The sequence below is a fragment of the Hordeum vulgare genome, chromosome 7H (genome assembly GCF_904849725.1).
Source record: "Hordeum vulgare subsp. vulgare chromosome 7H, MorexV3_pseudomolecules_assembly, whole genome shotgun sequence".
Taxonomy (NCBI): domain Eukaryota; kingdom Viridiplantae; phylum Streptophyta; class Magnoliopsida; order Poales; family Poaceae; genus Hordeum; species Hordeum vulgare.
The window spans coordinates 262213611-262226758 of NC_058524.1; positions in this window are offsets into that span (position 1 = coordinate 262213611).

Below are 13148 nucleotides of genomic sequence, written 5' to 3' on the forward strand. Positions count from 1 at the left end.
ACTCAAAATTCTTTCTAATAACTTACAGGTGCCCCAGAGATGGTGTGCGGATAAGATGGATTGTTGGGAGGCGTTGGTTGATGAGTGGTGCACAGGCAGCTGGCGAGCCGTCCACGAGAATGGGAAGGATCGGCGTAGCCAAATGGTTGGTGTGCCACACCATCAAGCGAGCGCTAACTTACTTCAGTTCGGACGAAACTGGGTATGTGATTTGCTTCATGATTCATGCAATTCATTTTCATGCTAATATTTTGTTCTTCTCTTTTAGGCGCATCACAATAAGACGGAGATGCCACACTTGTACGACTCTATGGCATGGCCCATACTGCCTCGTACAAGAAGGCGAAGGCATTCTCTGAGTCTGACCTGGATGATCTCAATAACTTCACCAACATATCATCCCACCAGAAGCTCGTGGCATACAGGGACGCGGGGAAGGCTACGAAAGGGGATGACTTTAACCCTAGCCAGGAACCTTTGCATCCAGAGTTGGTGATGATATCTGGTGGCGGGAGGCCACATGGCTCCATAGCCATTGGAGATGGGATAATACGTTGTCCACTCACTCTCCCGGAGATCAAGGCGCGCCAGTCGAGCAGCTGTCCTGAGATAATTCGTCGTCCACGGCCAGTCGATCTTGCCATCGAGGTTAGTTGTAAGGACTAAGAATGCTTTCATCCATTTCATTATGTGTGTCACCATAGATCATTACTATGGTAACGAGGAATGGTGTTTCAGGCTGCTCTTCAGAGAGAGAGATTGGCAAACCAGGCTGCTCTTTAGAAAGAGAGATTGGCAAGCCAGGCTTCTCTTGAGGCTGCTCTTGAGAAAGAGAGATTGGTAAGTCAGGCTGCTCTGTATGAGAGGGACCAGACCACGACACGATTGATTGAGGAGGAGAGGTCCCGGAATGCGGCGGGTCAACGGGCCCTATACGAGCTTTTTGTGGTAAGTTTTTTTCACATTAGCCAAATCATGTGTGTAATGTATGTTTCATTACTAACTAATACGACCCACTTTTCAGGGTCTGTGCCAGAAGAACGGTCAAGTCCCTCCGCCGATGCCCGTCTTCTGTTCGATTGGCATGGTGAGTTTCATTATAAACTAGTATTAATAATTGAGTGTCATCATGCTAACTCAGACATTGCAAAATATCAATTCTGCAGAATAACTCCCGAGCGGCATCGCACGACCCTTCTCCAGGTGTTTCTCCTCCTTGATGACCACTACGGTAAGTTTCTCTTCTCCTCTTTCATATTCTCCTTGCCTTAATTTCCCCAACAATGACATAATTAGCCCATTTAGCTCCAAAAAGACATAGTTAGCTAATTTAGCTCCAAGAAGAGGAGAAGAGGAGAACAAATAGGAAAAGCGAAAAGAAAGAAGAATAAGTAGAAGAGAAGAAGTAGGAGGAGGAGGAGGAGGAGAAGGAGGAGAAGGCCAAGGACCTTCTAGTCCTTCTCCTCCTCCTCCTCCTTCTCCTCCTTCTTCTTTATCTCTTCTTCTTCTTATCCTCCTCCTCTTTCTTCTCCTATTTCATATTCTCCTTGCCTTAATTTCCCCAACAATGACATAATTAGCCCATTTAGCTCCAAAATGCCATAATAACCTCAAAATGGCATAAGAACCTTGGTTAGCTCATTAATATTATATACTTAGCTAGTTTTCCTCTAAAATGGGATAATTAGCCCATTTAGCTCCAAAAAGACATACTTAGCTAATTTAGCTCCAAGAAGAGGAGAAGACGATAAATGAAAAGGAAGGACAAAAAGAAGAAGAGAAAGAGAAGAAAAGGAGAAGGAGAAGAAGGAGGAGGAGAAGAAGGAGAAGGAGGAGGAGGAGGAGAAGGAGGAGAAGGCCAAGGACCTTCTAGTCCTTCTCCTCCTCCTCCTTCTCCTGCTTCTTCTTTATTTCTTCTTATTATCCTCCTCCTCCTCTTTCTTATCCTCTTCCATATTCTCCTTGCCTTAATTTCCCCAACGATGACATAATTAGCACATTTAGCTCCAAAATGCCATAATAAGCTCAAAACGGCATAAGAACCTTGGTTAGCTCATTAATATTATATACTTAGCTAGTTTTCCACTAAAATGAGATAATTAGCCCATTTAGCTCAAAAAACATAGTTAGCTAATCTAGCTCCAAGAAGAGGAGAAGAGGAGAAGAAATAGGAAAAATTAAAAGAAAGAAGAAGAAGAAGAAGAGAAGAAGGAGAAGGAGGAGGAGGAGGAGGAGGAGGAGGAGAAGTTGAAGGAGGAGGAGAAGGCCAAGGACCTTCTAGTCCTTCTCCTCCTACTCCTCCTTCCTCTTTATTCCTTATTCTTCTTTTCCTCCTCCTCTTTCTTCTCCTATTTCATATTCCCTTGCCTTAATTTCCCCAACAATGACATAATTAGCCGATTTAGCTCCAAAATGCCATAATAACCTCAAAATGGCATTAGAACCTTGGTTAGCTCATTAATATTATATACTTAGCATGTTTTCCCCTAATATGGGATAATTAGCACATTTAGCTCCAAAAAGATATAGTTAGCTAATTTAGCTCCAAGAAGAGGAGAAGAGGAGAAGAAATAGGAAAAATGAAAAGAAAGAAGAAGAAGAAGAAGAGAAGAAGGAAGAGGAGGAGGAGGAGGAGGAGAAGAAGGCCAATGACCTTCTAGTCCTTCACCTCCTCCTCCTCCTTCTCCTCCTTCTTCTTTATTTATTCTTCTTCTTCTCCTCCTCCTCTTTCTTCTCCTATTTCATATTCTCCTTGCCTTAATTTCCCCAACAATGACATAATTAGCCGATTTAGCTCCAAAATGCCATAATAACCTCAAAATGGCATAAGAACCTTGGTTAGCCCATTAATATTATATACTTAGCTTGTTTTCCTCTAAAATGGGATAATTAGCCCATTTAGCTCCAAAAAGACATAGTTAGCTAGTTTAGCTCCAAGAAGAGGAGAAGAGGATAAATGAAAAGGAAGAACGAAAACAAGAAGAGAAAAAGAAGAGAAGGAGAAGGAGAAGAAAGAGGAGGAGAAGAAGGAGGCGGAGAAGAAGGAGGAGGAGAAGGAGGAGAAGGCCAAGGACCTTCGAGTCCTTCTCCTCCTCCACGTCCTTCTCCTCCTTCTTCTTTATTTCTTCTTCTTCTCCTCATCCTCCTCTTTCTTATCCTCTTTCTTATTCTCCTTGCCTTAATTTCCCCAACAATGACATAATTAGCCCGTTTAGCTCCAAAATGCCATAATAAGCTCAAAATGGCATAAGAACCTTGGTTAGCTCATTAATATTATATACTTAGCTTGTTTTCCTCTAAAATGAGATAATTAGCTCATTTAGCTCCAAAAATACATAGTTAGCTCATTTACCTCCAAGAAGAGGAGAAGAAATAGGAAAATTGAAAATAAACAAGAAGAAGAAGAAGAAGAGAAGGAGAAGGAGGAGGAGGAGGAGGAGGAGGAGGAGAAGGAGGAGAAGGCCGAGGACCTTCTAGTCCTTCTCCTCCTCCTACTCCTTCTCCTCCTGCTTCTTTATTTCTTCTTCTTCTCCTCCGCCTCACCTTTCTTCTCCTATTTCATATTCTCCTTCCCTTAATTTCCCCAACAATGCCATAATTAGCCCATTTAGCTCCAAAATGCCATAATAACCTCAAAATGGCATACGAACCTTGGTTAGCTCATTAATATAATATACTTAGCTTGTTTTCCTCTAAAATGTGATAATTAGCCCATTTAGCTCCAAAAAGACATAGTTAGCTAATTTAGCTCCAAGAAGAGGAGAAGAAATAGGAAAAATGAAAAGAAAGAAGAAGAGAAGAAGAAGAAGGAGGAGGAGGAGGAGCAGGAGGAGGAGAAGGAGGAGAAGGCCAAGGACCTTCTAGTCCTTCTCCTCCTCCTCCTCCTCCTTCACCTCCTTCTTCTTTATTTATTATTCTTCTCCTCCTCCTCCTCTTTCTTCTCCTCTTTCATATTCTCCTTGCCTTAATTTCCCCAACAATGATATAATTAGCCAATTTAGCTCCTAAAAGACATTATAAGCTCAAAACGGCATAAGAACCTTGGTTAGCTCATTAATGTTATAAACTTAGCTTGTTTTCCTCTATAATAACATAATTAGCCAATTTAGCTCCAAAAAGACATAGTTAGCTAATCTAGCTCCAAGAAGAGGAGAAGAGGAGAAATGAAAAGAACGAAGAAGAAGAAGAAGAAGAAGAAGAAGAGAAGAGAAGGAGAAGGAGAAGGAGAAGAAGAAGAAGGAGGAGGAGAAGAAGAGAAGAAGAATGAGAAGGAGGAGAAGAAGGAGAAGGAGCCCTCCTTCTTCTCCTTCTTCTTCTCTCCTCCTTCTTCTCCTCCTTCTTCTCCTTCTCCTTCTATTCTTTTTTCTTCTTCTCCTCCTCCTTCTCCTTCTCCTTCCCCTTCCCCTCCTCCTCCTCCTTCTTGTTTTTATTATCCTTGTTCTCTTCTTCCTTCTTCTCTTTCTTCTTCAATTTAGCTTATTTGTCATATATATGTTGTTGTTCTTCTTCTTCTGACTTTCTTATTCCCATTTTGCAGATTGGATGTACTACATGCATGTAAGCTGGCCTTGGAGTGCTTTAGTTTCTGTTTTTATTTTAGTTGATGAACAATGTGGAACTATATGTATATGTATATATTGACGAACAATATATGTGCAACTATATGTATGTATATATGGATGAAACTTTGTATGTGTTGGTTTTTTTGATATATGGGATGTACATTGATGAACAAATGGCATTAATGATCTTTATATGTATATCTTATATGTGTTGTGACCTATTTATCATATATGTGCTATGAATTATATGTATATGTGCTGTGAAATAGAAAAAATAAACAAAAATGTGACAATATAGGCTCTTTGCTGTCTGCCAGCTGATGGCAAGGGCCTTTGCCGTCAGCTAGCCGACGACAAAGGTGCCACGTGGCGCCCAACTGTGAAACCTGGGCAGTAGCAGCTTGTCATATAGTATCTTTGCCGTCTGCTTCCAAGGGGGGTAGACAGCAAAGAAGAGGGCACAGAGGAGGGGTGGAGTAGGTAGAGGCTGACGGCAAAGAAGAGGAGAGGGGAGGAAGACGGCACAGAAGAGGGGGGAGGCAGACGGCAAAGAAGAGGGGGGATGCTGATGACAAAGAAGAGGGGGGAGGCAGACGACAAAGCCTCCGTTAGCCCCTAACGGAGGTAACGCCTGTCGGCTGCCATCTCGACCACTTTGCTGACTGCTCCTATGAAAAGCTGACGGCAAAGCTCTTTGCCGTCCGCTTTGGGGAGACAGACGGCAAAGAAGCTACGATGCCGTCGTAGGCTGACGCAGAAATTTTGCCGGCCGTGAGATTCTTTGCCGTCTGTTATATTCTCTTTGTGATCCGGGATTTACTCTTTGCCGTTTGTGATGGCAGACGGCAAAGAAGCTAATTCCTGTAGTGATCTAGTTGGCCAAACAAAACCCACCACTCGAAGAGAATTACAAGGATATGAAATCATGCATAAGAGAGATCAGAAGAAACTCAAATAACATTCATAGATAATCGGGTCATAAATCCACAATTCATCGGATCTCGACAAACACACCGCAAAAGAAGATTACATCGGATAGATCTCCATGAAGATCATGGAGAACTTGGTATTGAAGATCCAAGAGAGACAAGAAGCCATCTAGTTACTAGCTATGGACCCGTAGGTCTATGGTGAACTACTCACGCATCATCGGAGAGGTCATGGTGTTGATGAAGAAGTCCTCTGTGTCCGAATCCCCCCTACGGCAGTGCACCAGAACGTGCCCAGACGGGATCTTGCACAGACACAAGCTTGCGGCGGCGGAAAAGTGATTTCGATGATCTCCTTATTTTTTGGGGATTTTTAGGGAATATATAGGTGCAACCCCTAGGTCAGGGGGCGCTCAGGGGGCCCACAAGCCTAGGTGGCGTGGCCTACCCCCTGGCCGCGTTGTGGGGGCTTGTGGGGCCCCTGAGGCTCCCCTGCCTTGGCTCCCAAGCTTCCCGATCTTCTTTCGTTCCAGAAAAACTCTTTTCGGGGATTTTCTTCCGTTTGGACTCCATTTCAAAATCTCCTCTGAAAGGGGTCAAAAACATGCAAAAAACAGGAACTGGCACTTGGCACTGAGTTAATAACTTAGTCCCAAAAAATATATATAAGGCATGCAAAACATCCAAAGTTTGACAAGATAATAGCATGAAACCATCAAAAATTATAGATACGTTGGAGACGTATCAAACACCGATCGTCCTGGTGTTACTTCTGGCTCCATGTGTTGCTGACAGTAGTTCTGCTACATGCGGTTGAGCCGCCTACCTCATGACCGCTTTTGCCTCCGCTTGACGGGCGGCTCTTGCTGATTCTACCAAGTCTTGGGCAGTCTGTAACCTTGGCCGGGTCAGGGAAACCCGAGGTTGTTGTCACCGTGCGTTACTCGAAATAGCCGGTGACTCCCCATGGCGTCTATTATAAGGTGTGGAGTGCATTCGATCTCGACTATATGAGTATTGCAACTGTTGGGCCACTATCGTCTTCAGCATCTCAACGCGTTCCTAGCTTCAATTTCCACCAGGTTATGTCCGTGTATAGCGAGCGCCTCCAAGTGACGCGTCACAACCAACATATTGTGCATGGGGTAGGAAAAATGACCTCGCGGTGTGTGAAAATGTTGTGGCGATACCAGAGCCATCTATGCCTTAGTCGACTGTCTCTAATCATGTGGCGGATTTTGTGCAGCGCCACGGGTGTGTGGACTAGCGAATAGGCACGTAGGTGTTATGTCTGGTGGTAACTGAGATTGATGCCTCCCCAGGTGAGTCACCTCATTGGTGTGTTGTCAAAGTCCAAGATGTCACGCCTCTACCTATAGACGCTCTGACACATCACAGATTTGAGCTTGCGTCTTTGCCATCCGAATGTTTTCAACATCAATCTCTTTTTGAACCTTGATCATCTCTGTGCGGAGTTTTGCTAGTTCTGCATTACGTTCTTCCCTTTCCTCCTCGGTGAATGTGTAATCCAAGAGTTTAGTAATCTCGGCCATGAGGTCACTTATGGCTTGAGCCAGCATTTTACTAGACCCGCTAGCCTCATTGGTAGCTCCTGCCGCAGCATGATCTGGTGCACGCGTGGCTCCAGCCATGTGAATAGTGACTTGCCGACGCGGGTCATGTGGTTCCCTGGCAACTTCTTCCTTCTGAGCTTCCCCAAGCTTGTTGCTGAAGGTAAAGATGGATCCGGTGTCTCCCGTGGAGGACTAGTCGTCATGGTTGTGGTTGTCGAGGATGTCCCCACCTCTCGTCGGTTCATCCGCAAGACCAATCCGTGACCACTACCTATTTGGAAATAACCGCGTCGGTCATGCCAAGTCGGCTCATTGATGGTGGTTTAGATGTCCGACCTGGGCGTCATTGCGAAGGTCTGCCTGAAGTGGATCTATGATTTAGTTTCTGCTAAGCCGGCCTTAAAGCCCCAACCTGCATTGTCGATGTAGCAATTGTTGCGATGACTCTTGATGATCATGGACACTACGCGACTCCCAAATCCAGGAAGGGTTCACTTCGAGAACTCAACTCCGCCTTGCGATGGCACCATTGTTGGGACCCCGATCCTAAGTCATAAGAAGACAGCCTGTAATACATTACATCAGTTTGCAGCGTCAGGCACGGTAAACTCCACGACTGCCTTGGCCGGGACCGTTTGCGTCTTTTGGCTCACGTATGTGAATGCGTCGCTAGCATTCAAATGACAAAGAACTCGGGTTGACATGACTAGTTATAAACCCAAGTGGCACATCCGTACGGGGTCACGCATACATAACCCAACAAAGCAAGTGTCGGTCAACAGTGTGTATAATAGAGTCGTAGCAAGCTACATGGACTCCATTACACCGCGTGACATTTCCCCGAGGGGACAGAAACATCAGCAAACAAGGATACAAGCCGGTCAATCAATGTGTCCGTAGCAGTAGCAAGCTACCAGGGCTCAACAGAAGCACAAAGAGGCATTTCCCTGTAAAGAGTAGTACTAAAGTCACATAACTAGGTGTCGAATCCCACACATACAATGCATTTCAAAGCTTTCACACAATATGCACGGTATGTGTAGATACAACATGGCATCACAACATAACTCTACAACTCAAGTATTTATTATAGACTCATAAGAGTCTACATAATGTGATATTATAAACTGGGGTCACAAGACCCAACACTCAAGTCATACAAGCAAACAAGCGGAAGCACAACATGTCTGGGTACAGACATCTTGAAAGTAAAAAAGGTTGAGAAAGCCTGTCTATCTAAAAGACCCTCCATAGGAACCAGACCTCTGTCTGGGATTTCCGAGTTACTCAGTCAACATCGATCTTATCGTTGAAACCACTAGCGAGACTGGAGTCTCCTCTTCAAAAACATAAATTAAGAAACAGTGAGTACAGAGGTAATCAACAAGACATACATAAGAACTAACTACATATGCATCAGTGTCAAAAAGGAATGTGGGGTTTAATGCACCAAGCTAGCTTTGACTCTATGGCTATCATGTACTACGACTATGAGTAGTTTAACAATGTGAGAAAGCTCACACAAGTCCAATAGCTAGTCTCCACAACAATACACCACTATGGGTCCACTCCCGTCTCCCTACGAGAGAGCCACCCATAGCACTCGCATTTGTCTTGAATATTTTATAGTATCCATTCAAGTTGTATATGACCATATAAGTTTCCAAGTAGTCCATTTCTGCGGACGTGACTATTCGAATAGATTAGAATACCCTGCAGGGGTGTACTTCTTCACACACGCTCACACCACTTATCACCATATGCACGTCATGCATCTCGGCAACCTTCAAGCGGAAGCAATGGCGTGGGCGTCGGCCACGAGCTAACTAACCATAGAAGACTCTAGTCCAGGTTTATCGCCTATTTGAGACTGAACCCGCAAGGATGTCCGACCAAAGTTTCCTCTACGGTCCCAAACGATGTGTACAGGGTTACCAAGCCCACATGTACAGGGTGCCACTCGGTAGACTACTAGCATGCCCTACGAACACTATAAACTAGTTGCAACTGCTAGATAGAGATCTAGGTGATTAATAAGTCGAGACAGTCAATTAAGGATCCCAATGTGCGATAGTAGCTAGTCTTGGATAACGTAAACATGACTCAGTTCTTAAGGACGATCCCAATGAGACAACCCGTCATGTACTCCTACATAGCCTTTCATCGGTACCTTTACCAAAACAGATTCAACACTTATACTTTTGTCACTAGAACACATTCATCCACTCTAGTTCATCACCTACATGAAACAGGCCTGACACAACTCTACACATAGCAAGCATAGCAGGGTAAAGCACATCATGGCACAAGCAACTACCGGGTATAGCTATTTACCGTGACAAGGACAGGCCATGCAAAGGAATGGGTTCAACTATTGAAGCAAAACATTTGAAGCGATGTGTCCTAATGCAATAAATGAGAGCAGGACTGAGAACATGGGCTTTTATCGGAATGTTCAAGGAGTTTTTCCTAATAAAATGACGATACGTTACTTCTCCTTAGATGGATACTCGACCGTTCCCTCCGTAACAGTGCCTAACATGAAGAACAACCAACAAAAGGGAACAAATCAATACACATCAAATGCGACAGTATGATGCATGAATACGACACGGCAATATGATGTGGTTTGGCCTAGGTTCAAATTCAACTCCATATATGAGGTTACATAATGTAATTTCAACAAAATTTCCAAATCATCCTATTTAGGTTGCTCTATCATGCATGAAATTAGCACCAATGGATTCTTTAGATTTTTTTGATAATTTTTCATATATAATTTATTTCATTTGGAGTTACTATTGAATTTCTATGATTTTTACAAGTTTTCGTAATTTTCTGGAATTATTTAAAATCCAGAAAATGAGTTATTGCATCAGCGTGACGTCATAGTGACATCAGCTGGTCAAAGGCGCCAGCCCAGGTCAAACCTGGTGGCTGGGACCCACCTGTCATTGACTCAACTTGCTAATGTTTTTTTATTTAAACCTAACATTTAATTAACAGAACATGGCCCATATGTGAGTGGCTCAAGGTTAACTAATTGGGTGATTAGCTCTAACCTAATCACCTGACGACGGGGACCCACCGGTCAGGGGCTCAGCGGCGAGGCTCAACACGAGCGACCACAACACAAGGCGGAGTCCGCGACTCCGGCCACGGGAGTGACGCATGAGGCCACTTGGGCGTAGCCCGAGCTCGTCGCATCCATTCCGGCGGTTTTGAGGGCGAGGGGGTCACTGGAGACGGCGGCAGCAACGATGGGGAGCCCTTCTTGTTCATTGAAAAATATTTTCAGTTGGTCCTATTTGGATTTTATAATGCTAGGGCTTTTAATCATCCCCAATTCAGGTTAAGGAACAAATTAAACATGATGCAAACATAGACATGGATCCTATTGCGTGCTAAAAATAGGGATGTGACACCGATGGTGGGCGCCAACTGTCGTGGTTTTGTCATGGCAGATGTCCTCATGAACGAACTTAGTGGTGAGGCCATCACCGCGGTCTGGTAACTCAAAAGGGTTGATTGGGAAATGAGAGGCAGATTTACACAGGTTCGGACCCCCCGATGAAGGTAAAACCCTACGTCCTGCTTGTGTTTGTATTGATGGGAATCTCGATTACAAGGGTGCGGAATCGCTAACCTAGCTCTCGAGGGTTTCTTTTTGGCTTGTCCCCTCTGAGTTGAGGCTCTCCTTTATATATAGGCAGAGGCCCCAAGTTTACAACAGAGACTGTGTCAAATAATACTCGTGACCTATTACAAATCCACCTTATCTTTTTCCCAAGTCAAGAAAACTTCTCGTGTCTCTTGCCTTGTACGTCTTTGAGCCGTCGTCTTCTAGTGATGGGCCGCTTGGTGGCTTGTCGACTAAGTCGTCCAGCCCATCTTTTCATGTTGTCCTTGCGGCTTGACCGTGCCGATAGGCACGACAGTAGCTAAACAACTTGCCTAAAGACTCCATCGAGAGCTGGGAAGAGCTCTAGGGAACCTATGTTTGACCGCCGGATTCATCCGACCTGAGCAACATCGTTCAAAATTCACGTGAATTGGCCAAAGAATTCTGGAATTGGTTCCTAACCAAGGAGAACCAAATCGTGGATTGTCCAGATGCCGAGGCAATAGCCTCTTTTAGCACAACATCCGGGACGAATGGCTGGCTTGATAGCTCAGCCAGGATAGGCCCAGAACAATGTTCGCCATCACTTCCCTCACGACACGCTTTTGCGCAGGCAAAGATAATTGGCTAGCTCGGCACGGCCACAATGCGGATGACTCCGACACCTGTGAAGTTCTGGACATAAATGGAAAGCCAACGAAAAAAAAAACAAATGCCTCCACCGTAATGGTGATGCTCATGATACAATAGTAAATTCTGGATTCCACAGCTCAAAACTTGGACAGTGGAAGAAACTCTTTAAAGAGAATAGGGATGAACCGACTCCACTGGATAAAATTATGGAATGGCCCTACTAGATCCACGGCACACAAGACAAGCCCACGACCCACACCAACCGTAATTGTTGGGTGTTCAAACAGACCAACAAACTAGCCGCCGAGGAACTGACCAGGGGCCCACGAAGTGACCACGATGAGGAGCCCTGCGGCCCAAACACTGGTGGACAAAAATGTTCCCTCCTAGGGTCAAGACCGTGAACATGATTTATGTCACCCACATACCAAAAAAGGAGAGGAAGCGACCCCTTCGGGAGGTATACACTGTAGAGCCCATCATGGAGGGTCATCCACCCTCGTCCTAGATCCCATTATAGATGGGTACCACCTCACAAGATTCTTTATGGATGGAGGAAATATCCTTAACCTGATTTACTCAGATATGGTGAATAAGATGGGTATAGACCCATCAAGAATCAAACCAAGTAGCACTACCTTTAAAGGAGTGATACCGGGCGTCGAAGCCCGCGACTCCGGTACAGTAACACTGGAGGTTGTGTTTGGCTCACCCGACAACTTCCGTAGCGAAGACATGATCTTTGACATCGTCCCCTTTTACAACCGATACCACGCAATGCTCGGCTGCACAACTTTTACTCGCTTCAACGTTGTGTCTCACAACGCCTATATGAAGGTAAAATTGCCCGGACGCAAGGGCGTTATCACCGTCAACAGCAACACAGAGCACTCTCTCTGGACCGAGGAACACACAGCCATCCTGGGAGCTGAACAACAACACGACAGCGAAGCATCAAGCCACATGTCGGTAACGAAGGCATGGCAAGGAGGCAAGCGAGCCCGAGTCCATTCAGATTTGCAGGATACTTATTCGGCTTAGATTAATTGGGATACGCCTCCCATGGCACGTCCCGAACACCTTCAAGGTATGTCCCGCTTGCACATAATTTCATTATCAAAATACCATGGGCAGCTGTGGGAGCCACCACTAAGGATCATGTGTTCGGCAAGACCGAGCTATGGTCTAAACATATTTACAAACAAAAGTGGGGCATCATGAAGAATTCCCCAAGCGTCAAGCTCCTCTGTGTCAGTAGCACCTTCTCAAGACCCTCTATTTAAGGTCCGCCTGCTCACAGAAACTTCCTCTAAAGGATACTATCCCCACCTCTAAATGGAATAATAGAAATAGTGCAGCCGAAAATAGGGCAGACGTCAAGCCACCCATGGAAGGCCATAGGGAAGAAGTTTCTCTAAAAATATGTAGCTCAAGAAACAATGGTTATGTGTAACATATTCCTTGGTGCTATGAATTATAAAAAAATTCTCACACATTTTTATAGACCTTTTGACAATATTTTTGTATGCACATGTTTCATACTCATCGACACTAATAGGTCAAATTTATTTCACACATGATAAGTTTGATCGGCCAATAGACTAGGGGTGTTGCCGTCAAAACTGGCGGATCTTAGGTAGGGGGTCCTGAACTATGGATCTTGGATCGATGGGTAACAAGGGATGAAGTAGATGGTATTTACCCAGGTTCGGGCCCTCAAGATGGAGGTAAAATCCTATGTTTAGCTCTTATTGTATTGATGATGAAGTATCGAGTACAGCGTTGATCTACCTCGAGATCGTATGTTGTGGTCAAAACCCTAATGATA